We start from the raw sequence: 14,581 nt of genomic DNA on the forward strand, positions 1-14,581 counted from the left end.
ATGTCAGGACTTCCCCTACTATGTTAAATAACTGTGTGGAGAATGAACGTCCCTATCTTGTTCTAGACCATAAAGAAAAGCTCTGAGTTTTTTTTCCCATTGAGGATGTTATTAGTTGTGTTTTTTTTTTAAACATGGCCCTTATTATTTCGGGGTATGTTGTGTCTAAATCTACTTTGTTGAGGGTTTTTATCATGAATTGTTGTTATGCTTTGTCAAATACTTTTTCTGCATCAGCTGAAATGATCATATGTTTTCATGCTTTTTAAAAAATTAATGTGGTGTATCAGGTTGATTGATTTGCAAATATTGAACCACACTTGCAGCCCAGAAATAAATCCCAGTTGATCATGTTGAATGATTCTTTTAATGTATTTTAAAATTTTTTCTTGCTAGTATTTTATTGAGAACTTTTGTATCCTTGTTCATTAGGGATATTGGCCTGTATTCTCTATTTTAGTGGAGTCTTTGTCTGATTTTGGTGTCAGGGTAATACTAGCCTCACAGAATGAATTTGGAAGTTTTCTTTCCTTTTCTATTGTTTGAAATATTTTCAGAAGAGTAGGTATTAAGTCTTGTTTACATATTTGGTAAATTTAACCTGCCAATCTATCTGGTCCTGGACTTTTGTTTGTTGGTTTATTTTTGATTACTGATTCAATTTATTTGCTGGTTATCAGTCTGTTTAAGTTTTGTATTTCTTCCTGTTACAGTTTCAGAAATTTATATGTTTCTAAGAATTTATCGATTTCTTCCAGGTTGTCCAATTTTTTGACATACACTTTTTCATAATATTCTCTTCTAATTGTTCGTATTTCTTTTGGTGTTGGTTGTTCTTTCTCCTCTTTCATTTATGATTTTATTAATTTCATCCTTTCTCTTTTCTTTTTGATAAGTCTGCCTAGGAGGTTATGAATTTTATTAATTTTTTGAAAGAATGAACTCATTTGATTGATCTGTTTTATTTTTTTACTTTCTTTATCATTTATTTCTGCTCTAATCTTTTTCATTTTCCTTCTTTTGGCTTTAGGCTTTGTTGGGTTTTTTAACTCCTTTAGGTGAAAGCTTAGGTTGTTTGAGATTTTTCTTACTTTTTGAGGTAAGCCTCTATTGCCCTATACTTCCTCCTGAGGACTGCTTTTGCTCCATCCCAAAGGTTTTGGAGCATTGTGTTTTCATTGTTATTTGCCTCCATGTATTTTTAAAAAATTTTTTTCTTTGATTTCCTGGTTGATCCATTCATTGTTTAGTAACAATGTTGCTTAACCTTCATGTATTTGTGGTGTTTTAATAATTTTTCTTTTGGTTCACTTTAAGTTTCATAAATTTTCATAGTGTTGTCAGAAAAGATGCATGGTATGATTGCAATCATTTTGTATGGGTTGAGGCCTGATTTCTGACCTAGTGTGTGATTCATTTTGGAGAATGTCTCATGTGCACTTGAAAAGAATGTGCATTTTGCTGCTTTAGGATGAAATGTTCTAAATATATCTGTTAAGTCTATTTGGTCCAGTGTGTCATTTAAAGCCATTGTTTCCTTGTTGATTTTCTGCTTAGAGGATTTGTCTGTTGCAGTAATAGGGATGTTAAAATTCCCTATAATTATTGTATTATTATCAGTGAGTCCCTTTATGTTTGTATTAATTATTTTATATATTTGTGTGCTTCCTTGATGGGTACATATATATTTAAAACTTTTAGATCTTCTTGTTGTATTGTCCCCTTTATTATGGTATAGTGCCTTTCTTTCTCTCTTGTTACAGTCTGTGTTTTAAAGTCTAGTTCGTGCAATTTAAGTATGTTACTCCAACTTTCTTTTCACATTTATTTGTGTATCAGTGTTTCTCCATCCCTGCACTTTCAATCTGTGGGTGTCTTTAGGTCTAAAATGAGTCTCTTGTATCAGCATAATATTGATGGGTCCTGTTTTATCCATTATGATAGCTTATGTGTTTTTATTAGAACATATAATTCATTTACATTAAGAATAATTATTCACAGATATGTATTTAGTGCCATTTTGTTACTTGTTTCTGGAGATTTTCTCGTTTCTTTCATTTCTTTGTCACTTGTGGTCTCCCCTTTGCATTCAAAGTGTCCCTTTAATATTTCTTGTAGGTCTGGTTTAGTGGACACAAACTTCTTAGTTTTTGACTGTATGAGAAACTCTTTATCTCTCCTTCTATTCTAATGATAGCCTTGTTGAAAGACTATTCTTGGCTGAAGGTTTTTCCCATTCAGCACTTTGCGTATAACATGACACTCCCTTCTAGCTTGCCAAGTTTCTTTTGACAAATGTGCAGTTTCTCAGCCTTATAAGCTGAGGACTTCTTTGGTCTTGCTGCTTTTAAGATTTTTTTCTTTATCAGTGTGTTGTGCAAATTTAGTTACACTGTGTCTTTGTGTTAGCCTACTTTTGTTGTTTTTCATGGGAGTTGTATGTGCCTCCTGGATCTGGATATTTGTTTCTTTCCCCAGATTAGAGAAGTTTCCAGCTATTACATCCTCAAATAAACCTTGTGCCTCCTTTCCTCTCTCTCTTCTTCTTCTGAAACTCCTACAATACAAATGTTATTACATTTGAGGGGTCACTGATTTTACTAAGTCTATGCTCATGTTCCATGATTATTCTTTCTCTCTTTTGTTTACCTTCATTATTTTCTGTTATTTTGTCTTCTATATCAATTATTGGTTTTTCTCCTTCTTCCAGCGTTGTGTTCATTGCATCAAGCCTGTTTCCAAACTCAGTTATTGCATTTATCATTTCAGACTCATTCTTTTTTAACTCTTTTATTTCTGTAGTGTCCTCCTCAAGTGTTCCATTCTTTTCTTAAGCCCAGCTAATGTCCTTATGATTGTTGCCTTAAATTTTCCATCAGGCATATTACTTCTTTCTGTTTCACTTGGATAGGATATCTCATCATGACCTTATCTTGTTCTTTCATTTGGGATGAATTCTTCTGTCTTGGCATTTTGTCCAAGTCTCTTATTGTTAGAAAAGTCAGTTATGTTTTCTGAGCATAATGGCTTTATGTAGAAGTGGTCATATAGTGTCCAGAGCCTGGCGTTTCATGGAATGTCTCTGGTATGTGTTGCATACACTCTGTTGTGTTTTGGCTGCTCTATTCTTAAAGCCAATCATCTGCAGAGTGTCTCCTTGCCTGCAGTGGGCAGTGTTTGGTCCTTGGCCAGAATATGGTGCATTTTAAAGAGGTGTGATCTGGTCTGCTTGTGAAATGATGCTGATACTACTTCCATTAGAACTGAAATTCTGCAAAACTCCCAGGTCAGCAGGGGTTTGTAATGGTCTTCTGGTGAAGGGGCCCACCTCACTGGGATTGAGGCAGGCTAGACTGAGAAGGGCAGTCCTGCCAGAGCACAGGGGTTGGGACTTTGTGTAAGCAAGATATGCAGCCATTGTCAGTGCTTTGCTACTTCCTGCAGGTGGCTATGTATTTATCCTGAGGATTGGGGGAAAGAAATGGAGTCAGAGGCTACTTTGTCCCCAGTGAGGTATCTCCATGAAGGCTGTCTCTCAGAGATGGGCTCCAAGAAGAGGGAATAATCTCCTCCCTGTGTATCCCAGATTTTTTTTCAGATCACTATTTCCACTTTGTCTACCCCTGTGGTTTTTTCTTGCCTTCTCTCCGGGAATAGGGCAGTGCCCTCAGGGCTCTATCCCAGCCAAGCCTACTGACCTTTAGCACTCTAGTCTTTAAGACCTGATGGTTGCAAGAAATCATAAAAATCAGCCCCTCTCATCTTCCCAGAAAATGGCTTTGGGGTAATGTTCTTCTTGTGTGTTCTCCTGTGTTCTCCTCTCTCTCTCACCCTTCTCTAAGACCTTGACTCCCTCCCCTCCACAGCACCTATGATTCCTTTCTCTTCTGAACCATGTCTCTACAGTTTCTAACGTCTTCAATGTGATCTCTTCTCTTCTCTCCCTCTAGTTATGGAATTTGTTCTGTAGGTCTTAAGCTTTATTTCTGGGGTATTTAGAATGAGTTTATAGTTATCTAGTGTTCATGGAATGAGACAAGCCTAGGGTCCTCTTTCTCCACTGCCATATTTTCTAGAAAAGCCAGCCTCAGATTTATATTTACTTACTTCCAGTAAAATATAGAGCTTAATCCTATATAGCTGTATTCCCTTTCCCCACTTTTTATGGTATTATTATTATAGATTTATATTTATAATGTTACAAACCAACAACATGTTATAATTATTACTTCATAAAATTTTATCTTTTGAAAGATCAAAGAAAAGAAATTAGAGGAAGCATATGTTATAGATTTGGTTATATTAGCCATTTTATTTATTATTTACGGAGTCATTTTTGTAACCCAATACAACTTTGTTCCTTCCCACCACATTTGTGCCATTATTGACAAATATATTACAGTTTCATATATTTTTGTCCCAATAATACATTATATACATATGAAACAATTACTTTTAAAATAATTTAAGAGAAAGAAAGAGGAAAAGTATGCATTTCTACTGTCTTTTGTAATTACATAACTACCTTTACTTGTGCTCTTTGTTTTTTTCATGTTCTTTGTTTTTTATTACAATCTGGTTTCACTTTTTTTCAGTGTGATGAACTTCCCTTAGTATTTCCTATAGGTTTTGTTGGCTAGAAAAATTTTTTCTCAATTTTTAAAATATGGGAATAGCTTTATTTTTCCTTCATTTTTTTGAAAGATAGCTTTGCTAGCTTCTACACTGCAAAGGAAACAATCAACAAAACTAAAAGGCAACCGATGGATTGGGAAAAGATATTTGGGAATGACATATTGGATAAAGGATGAGTATCCAAAATCTATAAAGAACTCACCAAACTCCACACCCGAAAAACAAATAATCCAGTGAAGAAATGGGCAGAGGACATGAATAGACACTTTTCTAAAGAAGACATCCAGATGGCCAACAGGCACATGAAAAGATGCTCAATGTCACTCCTCATCAGGGAAATGCAAATCAAAACCACACTGAGATACCACCTCATGCTGGTAAGAGTGGCTAAAATGAACAAATCAGGAGACTATAGATGCTGGCAAGGATGTGGAGAAACGGGAACTCTTTGCACTGTTGGTGGGAATGCAAACTGGTGCAGCTGCTCTGGAAAACAGTGTGGAGGTTCCTCAAAAAATTAAAAATAGATCTACCCTATGACCCAGCAATAGCACTGCTAGGAATTTACCCAAGGAATACAGGAGTGCTAATGCATAGGGGCAGTTGTACCCCAATGTTTATAGCAGCACTCTCAACAATAGCCAAATAGTGGAAAAAGCCTAAATGCCCATCAACTGATGAATGGATAAAGAAGATGTGGTTTATATATACAATGGAATACTACTTGGCAATGAGAAAGAATGAAATCTGGCCATTTGTAGTAACATGAATGGAACTGGAGGGTATTATGCTAAATGACATAAGTCAGGCAGAGAAAGACAGATACCATATGTTTTCACTCATATGTGGATACTGAGAAACGTAACAGAAGACCATGGGGGAGGGAAAGGGGGGAAAAAGTTACAGAGAGGGAGGGAGGCAAACCGTAAAGACTCTTAAATACTGAGAACAAACTGAGGGTTAATGGGGGTGGGGGAGAAGGGAAAGTGGGTGATTCAGGGGGGCACCTGTTGGGATAAGCACTGGGTGTTGTATGAAAACCAACAATAAATTATATTTAATAAAATAAAATAAAACTAGAAAAAATGAAACAGCTTTGCTGGATGTAAAGTTATTGATTTACAATACTTTTGTTTAAGTACTCTCCATATTTTATCCCACTGCTTCATGGCTTGTATTGTTTCTCCTGAGGTGTCATTTATTAATCTTTCTGAAGTTTCCTCTTAAGAAATCATTTTTATCCGGTTGCTTTCACAATTTTCTTCTTGCCTTTGACCTTCAGCATTTTTACCATGGTTTGTTTTTAGACACAAGACCACACAAATGCCATTCTTATAGACATGCTGCAGTTCCCATAGAGTATTTTCAGTTAAAACTATTTCCTCTAGACCATACACCTGTTTATTTTTTTCTCACTACAATGGAAACTTCTGTGTATAACTTTTTAACTGGCACAATTTCAGTTTGGAATTTCAGCGGCTACTTGGGAATCTTTTCAGATATGACGAAACTTGTTCATTTGAGAGGTGTTTTAGAAAAAAAAAGAACCAAGTGCTGACTGCATTTGTGGTATGCTTTCTTTAATTGATATGAGAAAGCTTCTAAATGCAATTTGGACTAAAAAAATGCCTCTTTAAAAGATTCTTTATATAAAGCTAATGCAAAAAAATGAGAAAGTTAAAATTATTTCCCTTCTGGATATATCAAATACCAATTCAATCCTCCCCATTCCTTTTTTTACCCACTTTGCCTTCACCATCAGAATCTTTTTCAGCTATCAAGTAATCATTACCTGTATCTCTTTTCCCTTTAAATCAGTTGTATTACCTTTTCCTCAATGTCCTTTAAAATTACAACCATCATGGAAGAGAGATCCTCAAAGTGCCTGGTATGCATATTTTAAACCTTGGTCACCTTCATATCTCTATGCAATTTTTAAAGACTTACTTAATTCCAGAGATAAAGAAAAGAATTCAATAAAGGATGTAGACTTATTTTTGATATCTTCAGCCCAGTCCTCTTTGAGCTCTACCAACAAATCTACTTTTTTTTATTGGGCCAGGAGATATAAAGATGTGGTTGAAAAAGGTTATTTCAAAACACCCATAAGATTATTTTAAAAAATGAGGAAACGCATTTTAATCCATTTAAGGATATCTTGAAGCACAGCAAATAGGCTGGAGCCTTTTGAAAACCATAACACAAGTTTTTCTAGTCCAAGCAGAAAAACAAGTTCCCTGAGCCACCAACAAAATATTAAACACACCCTCTCTTGGCCAAAATGAATGGCGGCTACATCTTTACAACTTTATCCTCACTCTGGTCTCTCCTTCTTATAGATTTAAAACTGCCATCCCTCCAATGGATCATATATCTTTCAAAAGAATATTCAGAAGCTTCCAGAATGAGGCTAGTGCATTCTATTTAGGAAAGCCCAGGAGGCATAACTGTGGGGGACCGGGCCCCGGTGACAGGCTGAGACCGGGTCGACCAACGTTCCCTGTAGACTTAGCCAACCCGGTGGTTCCCCCTCCCATTCCCCCACTTTCAAGGGCATACGAAAGACTTGTCAAGGCTGAGAAAGTTAATTCCTGAAGCCTGTGGTCTACAGGTGTTGGCAGTAATGCTACCTCCCTTTTTCTAACCCGAGTCAGATAGAAACAAACATGGGAATTGTGTTTTGCTAGCAATCTTATCAACAAGGTCTTGTTGTGACCCATCTAGAAAATGCACAAGAAACACAGAACTAAATGTTTTGGTTGGCAGCGATTATGTGAAACCTGTTTATTCTTAGAATGGCCTGACCCATAAGAGTCTGGATATAAAAGATTGTGTACAGCAACAATAAAGCCGTCACTTGGGCCATCAGCCCAGGGGACCCTCTTGTTCCCAAACTTTCTCTTCTCTCTTTTTTCTTGCATTCCCCTACCCTCAGGACCCTGACCTCGGTGTTTGTCGCGCCGGTCGTGACAAGTGGCGCCCGAACAGGGACCTGAGACAACAAGGAGGAAAGCGAAAGCAGACTGCGCGGCGTCTAATTCAGGTAGGGGAACTGTGCCAGCAGCACAGACGACGGGAGTAAAACTATGGGACAGAAACAGTCTATGGAACAGGGATATTTTATAACTGCCTTGCAGGCTCTTATGAAGGAAAAGGGAATTAAGGTTTCTCAGTCAGCCCTTAGGGAATTTTTTGACATAGTGCATGATTATTGCCCATGGTTTCCAGACGGGGGTACAGTTGATTTAAAGGATTGGCAGCGAGTTGGTCAGGAACTTAAAAATCAAATGAAGATTCGTGGAGCTGCAGTTCCAGGGACTTTGTGGTCTACTTGGACCTGTATTAAAAAGGTCCTTGATCCTGGAGGTCCTTGATCCGCAGGATTCTATTGAAATAGTTTCTCTTAGCTCAGAAGCAGCCCAACCCTTAGTGACTTCAGATGCTCCTCTCCCTCCAGAAACTACTTTCAATGCCCTTTCGGGACAGTCACGGGTGCCTTCACCTTTACTTCCTCTCCCCCTCCTAGAACAGTTATCTGTGCAAGATCCAGAAAATAATGATTACTTTCCTTTTGGGGATCAGGGAGATGATGGGCCATATTTGGAAGATCAGAGGAAGCCTGCCTTCTTGACCCCTCTGGTCCAGAAGGTACCTTTCAAACGACCTTCTTTTCAGGCACAAGATAGAGGCTTACCTCGGCTGGCTTTCCCTATTACTCAGAATCAACAGTCCACTGAACCTTACCCCGTTATGGGAGCTACTCCTTTGCAGCGGACTCTGTATCAAGCAACACAGTATGGGGAAGACACCTCTGCTTTTCACGCTTACCCTGTTATTCAGCAGGGGGGACAGAGAGTGTACTCCACCTTAAGTTTTAAATTGCTGAAAGATTTGGAATCCTCTACAGCCCAGTATGGTCCAACAGCTCCCTTTACCCTGTCTATGCTTGATAATTTGAACAGGGAGGCATTATGCCCAGGAGATTGGAAGGTCATTGCTCAGGCTTGTTTGAGTGTGGGAGATAACCTCTTGTGGAAAGCAGAATTTGCAGAGAATGCTGAAAAACAGGCTATGTATAATAAAAGAACTAACATACCAGTGGGTTTCAGCATGCTCACAGGTACAAGACAATATTATGATGTGGGCCTCCAACTGAATTATCCTGAAATTGCATATAATCAAATTAATACCTGTGCCATTACAGCTTGGAAAAAACTCCCCTCCACAGGGGGCAGAACTGAGGAATTGTCTAAAATTAGGCAGGGCCAGATGAGAAGTACCAGGATTTCGTTGGGCGCCTTTTGACTGCAGTCAGTTGTATCGTTACTGATGGGGAGGCAGGTACCATTATTGTAAAACAACTGGCTTATGAAAATGCTAATTCTGCATGTCAGGCAGCCATTCGTCCTTGGAAAAATCAGGGTACCTTGGAGGATTATATCAGGCTATGTGCTGAGATTGGACCATCTTATATTCAGGGCATTACCTTGGCAGCCGCCTTAAAGGGAATAGACCCCTTACAGGTGCATGCCCAGCTTCAGGGTAAAAACGTAAAAACTAATCCAAGGAAGTTGGGTGGAATAGTGTGTTTCAAATGTGGCCAAAAGGGCCATATGAAGGCCCAATGTCGTAGTACAGAAATAATTCCAACCACCCCCGGTTTGCCAAGTGGCCCTAACATTAATAATAAGGCGGCAATTATTTGTCCCAGATGTAGATGGGGGTATCACTGGGTCAATGAATGCCGCTCTAAAACTGATTGTAATGGCAAATCTCTTCAGGGAAACTGGAAGCGGGGCCAGCCGCAGGCCCCTCAAACAATTGCGGCAATGTTCCCACAGGTGCCTTCCCACCCATTGTGTCCAACACTGGAGACCTCCCAGGTATTAGCCAACTACACCGCGGTACCCCCGCCAGTGCAGGACTAGATCTTACCCCAGCTCAGTCCGTTTACCTAGAAGGAGAACAGCCCCCTAAAGCCATCCCCACAGGGATATGGGGGCCTCTACCCAGGAATACTTGGGGGTTATTATTGGGAAGATCCAGCTGGACTCTTAAGGGACTGATGATCTATCCTGGAATTATTGATGAAGATTACACTGGATAAATAAAAATTTTGGCCAGCTTAACTGTGGGAACTTTGGTGCTTGAGCCCAAGACTCCCATAGCACAATTGATCTTGATACCCCGGATATCCTCCAATAATAAGGTTGCTAAACCTTATCGGGGAAATCAGGGATTCGGCTCCACAGATCTTTATTGGGCTAAAGTGATCTCTGTAGGAAAGCCCATGCTTACATTGCATATCCAAGGAGTCCCTTATGAGGGACTAGTGGATACAGGTGCAGATGTCTCAGTTATTGCTCAAAAAAATTGGCCTGTCACATGGCCTACTCAAGTGACTAATATTCCAGTTAAAGGTGTTGGTTATGCCTCTGCTCCGTTGCAAGGCTCTGATTATTTACATTGGAGACTGCCTGATGGTATGACTGGAACTTTTCAGCCTTTTGTTTTGAATATAGATCTTAATCTCTGGGGCAGGGACATATTAACTGCAATGAATTTGACTCTGGAGACTAAGGCAGTCCCGATTCAAAAACAGACTAATCTTGCTATGCACCTTATGAAGGAAATGGGCTATATTGAGGGGGAAAGGCTTAGGGAAGGAGTTGCAGGGGAATCCTGAGCCATATGTCCCCGAGCCTAAAAGAGACCATTTCGGATTGGGTTTTTCCTAGGGCCATTGGAAACTCCCCACGCTATGCCTCTCCAGTGGATGACTTCCACTCCAGTGTGGGTTGACCAATGGCCCTTACCTACTGTTAAGAGGGAGGCTGCTGCTTACCTCATAGAGGAACAACTGCAATTAGGTCATTTAGTTCCCTCCACCAGTCCCTGGAACACCCCAATCTTTGTGATTAGAAAAAAGTCAAATAAATGGAGGTTGCTGCAAGATTTGAGAGCAATTAATGCTGTCATGAAGCCCATGGGGGCTTTGCAACCTGGCCTCCCTTCCCTATCGGCCATTCCTTTACAATATCAATTACTAGTTTTGGACTTAAAAGATTGTTTTTTTACTGTTCCGCTGGCCCCTGGCGACGGAGAACATTTTGCATTCTCCCTGCCTTCCACTAACTTACAGGAACCTGCTAAGCGGTATCAGTGGAAGGTCTTACCGCAAGGCATGGTTCTTTTTAGCATCCTTCTACTGAACCATCCCATAATTCCCTGCTGTGTGTGTTCTCCTTCCTTGAAATGAATAATAAACCACAGCTGCATTCCTGGTAGTCTTTGGCTGGAAGATGTTGTCAGGTATTCCCTTTTCATATGGGCCTCAGAGAAAGTCTCTTTCCATACTCTTTTGCTTTTCCCAGCAGTAAATTGCTGTTAGTTGTTATTTAGCATGTGCGAGTCTATTTGGGGGTGGGGGAGGCATTCTCTGTTGTTCTGATTCAGCTGTTGTTTTAGGCATGCACTGTGTCCCTGCCATGTAGTGTGAACTTCTCACTTATTCTTCCCTCTCCCAAATGTAGGACACCTCTAATCATACTCAGTACACATTCCTGACTATCTCTAGAGGTAGAGGCTTTTTATCTATGTTCCTTTCTCCTAGAATCAGAGTCTTCAATCGTGCTCTATGGACGTCAAGATTTTTTTTTTGCCCTTCTAGCAGCTTAAGATTTTTGTTCTGTATTTATATTAGGGCTGAAAGATTTAAGATCATGTGTTGCCTTTACTGTTCATGTCTGTCTCTTTTAATCTGAGCAGTTAATTAATTATTCATTACCTTGATAGATGTGAGAACTACAGGGCATTTTTTAGTAGAATGTCTCTCTTTATTTTAATGAACTTTCCTTGCAATTAAATCCAGGAAATACATTTTTTTTGTAGCAGGAATATCACGCAAGGAATGTTGTGTCATTGATGCATCATATCAGGAGGTACATGATGTCTACTAGTCTCATTACTAGTAATGTTAAATTTTATCACTTGATTAAAGTGGTATCTTCCATGTTTCCCCATTTTTTGTCACTAATAAATATCTTTTTACCTTTGTGATTAATAAATATCTTGTGTGAAGTTGAGGTTATTTACATATCTTGTTTCTCGTCAAACTTTCCTCTACTGAGGAACACCTGGACCCAAGGAAACAAAATCAAAACCAGGAAGCAAATCTCTATCTCCTCACCTCTGCAAGGTCTGGGCTCCTTGGAGAGCTGTCTTTCCTCCCTACCACCCTGCTGAGCCAGGCATCCTCCTTCTGTATCCTGGAGTGCTGCTGACAGATGAGGGACTCTGTGAAGATTAGAAGACAAGAACCCCAGATGAGCTTTTCACTCCCTCCTTGGCTGGGTCCCTGACCAAATGGCTGTGGTGCTTCACCTCTGACCAAATCTCAGGGTGTGCTTCTGGACTAGGAGAGGCAGGTGGCTGGCACAGAATGATCACCATCTCAGGAAAATCAGGGGTTTGCTGAGGGCTCCATTATTCCCTACCTGCCCTTTCTGTCTCTTGAAAATATTCCCACGCCCAGCCCTTGGCTTCAGCTGCTGTTATGCCCTCTTTTCCCCTCTTTTCAGAAGGGATGGCAGGGGGGTAGCCAAGATGGCAGAACACCATAGAATTTTTGTGTGTGTCTCGTGTCCATGAAATATAGCCACACCAACACCAAACCATTCTGCACACCTAGAAAACTGATTTGAGGATTAACACAATTTGCATTACTTGAACCACAGACTTCAGCAGGTATGCAGTACAGAGAGGTGAATTTGGAGAGCGAGTAGCCACGGTGGGCAGGGAACTGCTTTTGTGGGGGAAAGAGGATGGAGATGGGGGAAGGAGAATACAGGAAAAGAACCCTTCCCCAAAATAGCTGGAGAGAAAGTGGAAAACTGGAAACAGCTGCAGGGCCTAAACTAAAAAGGGAGAAAGGAGAAAGGAGAGGGTTTAAATTCCATTAAGACTGTAAACAAGGGGAGTGAAGAGTCTGCAACTCCGCAGCTCAATACCTGGTGGTGCTCTGGTGGAAAGGCAAATCCTCAGGATAAGAGTGGGGTATGGGAAGTTCTTGGGCCACATGGGAAAATGTGGATCCACTGCTGGAAGGACATTTGGTAGAGACTGTTGAGGCCACCTGGTCCCAGCAGACCCCAGAGAACTCCCACATTCACTGGTGCTGGAACAAGGTTGTTAAGGGTGAAGCCTGGTGCCAGATGTGTGTTGTGATTTTACATAATCCCTGAAATGCTGCTGCTACACTATCTCGTGAACTTTTTCTGGGGCAGGCTGGCACCTGGACATAGTCTTGGGGCACAGGCAACAGCAGGGTCTAGCAAACATTCCTGGATGCATCCCACATTCGGCCATTGCTATGTGAGACCCTCCTACAGAGGGGCTGAAGAGGTCAAAGCTGCAGTCCTTCAGAAGTAAGGGGACAGGGAAAACAGTCACATCTGAGACAAAACTTGGGAGAGAGGTACTGCCTGGGGCTTGGTCACGGACAGTGAAAAAGCAGGGAGTGGACGAAAGCTGAAGACAGAGGACGGGTGTGCAATTGCTGATTGGGGAGAATAGAGTTCTGATACTAGAGGCTGGGTAGCTGGGTGACCCCATTTTCATCACTCCCACGCATGTGCATACCCACCTACAAGTGCCACAACAATCCACCCCAGTAGGCTAAGAGCTCCATCTAGTGGAGAACGGAGTCCTTACACTAGGCCCTGCCCAACTGGGCCAACCTCACTCTTCAAGGACACAAGTCTCACTGCTTAGTTTATGGACTATAAAGCACTTCATAGTCTGACTTTTAGGGGAAAAAGGAAATAATTTCAGTCGTATTTCAATCTGTTAGCAGGTCCATCTATTCAATTTTCTTTTTTTCCCTCTTTTTCACTTCTTTTCTTTATTTTGAATAAAGAGAAAAAATTCTGTTTTATATTCAGTTTTTATTAAAAATATTTTTCTTTAATTTTTTACACTATATTTTTTACTATTGTGTAATTTTTTTCAAATTCTATTTTACTTCCATCATTGTATCTTAGTTTACCTCAGTGTATTCACTTTTTCAAATTTTCAAACAATTTCCTGTTTTTCTTTTTATTTTTTCTCTTTCTCACTTCTTTTCTTTTTCTTGAATACAGAAAGAGAAAAAAATCATTTTTATTTTCAATTTTTATTAAAAATACTGTTATTTGATTTTTTTCTACTATATTCTTTACTTCTGTGTAAATATTTTCAAATTCTATTTTACTTCCATCATTTGATTTAGGTCTACTTCAGTGTATTCATTTTTTTCAAATTCTCAAATGATTTCCTTTTTCCCCCTTTTTTCTCTAATCTATCAAACTACTTTCAACACCCAGACCAAAACACATCTAGTATCTAACATCATTTATTCAATTTTGTGTGTGTGTGCTTAATTTTTAATTTTAATATTTTTAAAATTTTAATTGTTTTTAATTTTAATTTTTCTACCTCATTAATTCTTTTTCTCCCTTCAAAATGATGAAACAAAGGAATTCACCCCAAAAGAAAGAGCACGAAGAAATGACAGCCAGTGATTTAACCAACACAGATACAAGCAAGATATCTGAACCAGAATTTAGAATCACAATAATAAGAATACCAGCTGGAGTCAAAAATAGACTAAGATCCCTTTCCGCAGAAATTAAAGAAGTAAAAATAAGTCAGGATGAAATAAAAAATGCTATAACTGAGCTGCAATCATGGATGGATGCAGCAGCGGCAAGGACAAGAATTAGCGATATAGAGGACAAACATATGGAGAATAATGAAGCAGAACAAAAGAGGGAGATTAAGGCAAAAGAGCATGACTTAAGAACTAGAGAAATTAGTGACTCATTAAAAAGGAAAAACATCAGAATAATAGGGGTCCCAGAAGAGGAAGAGAGAGAAATAGGGGTAGAAGGGTGATGTGAGCAAATCA

General features: G+C 39.5%; 1 protein-coding gene across 1 annotated transcript in view; it reads left to right on the forward strand.

Annotated features, from left to right (window-relative positions):
* Positions 1-7,529: 7,529 nt before the first annotated feature.
* Positions 7,530-14,581, forward strand: part of LOC102969902 (trophinin) — a 68,315-nt gene continuing 61,263 nt past the window's right edge. The window contains exon 1 of the mRNA XM_042975076.1: positions 7,530-7,678. The gene's annotated coding sequence lies outside the window, so the exon portion shown is untranslated. The remainder of the gene's footprint in view (positions 7,679-14,581) is intronic.

This window comes from Panthera tigris, chromosome X, assembly GCF_018350195.1.
Source record: "Panthera tigris isolate Pti1 chromosome X, P.tigris_Pti1_mat1.1, whole genome shotgun sequence".
NCBI classification, from domain to species: Eukaryota; Metazoa; Chordata; class Mammalia; order Carnivora; family Felidae; genus Panthera; species Panthera tigris.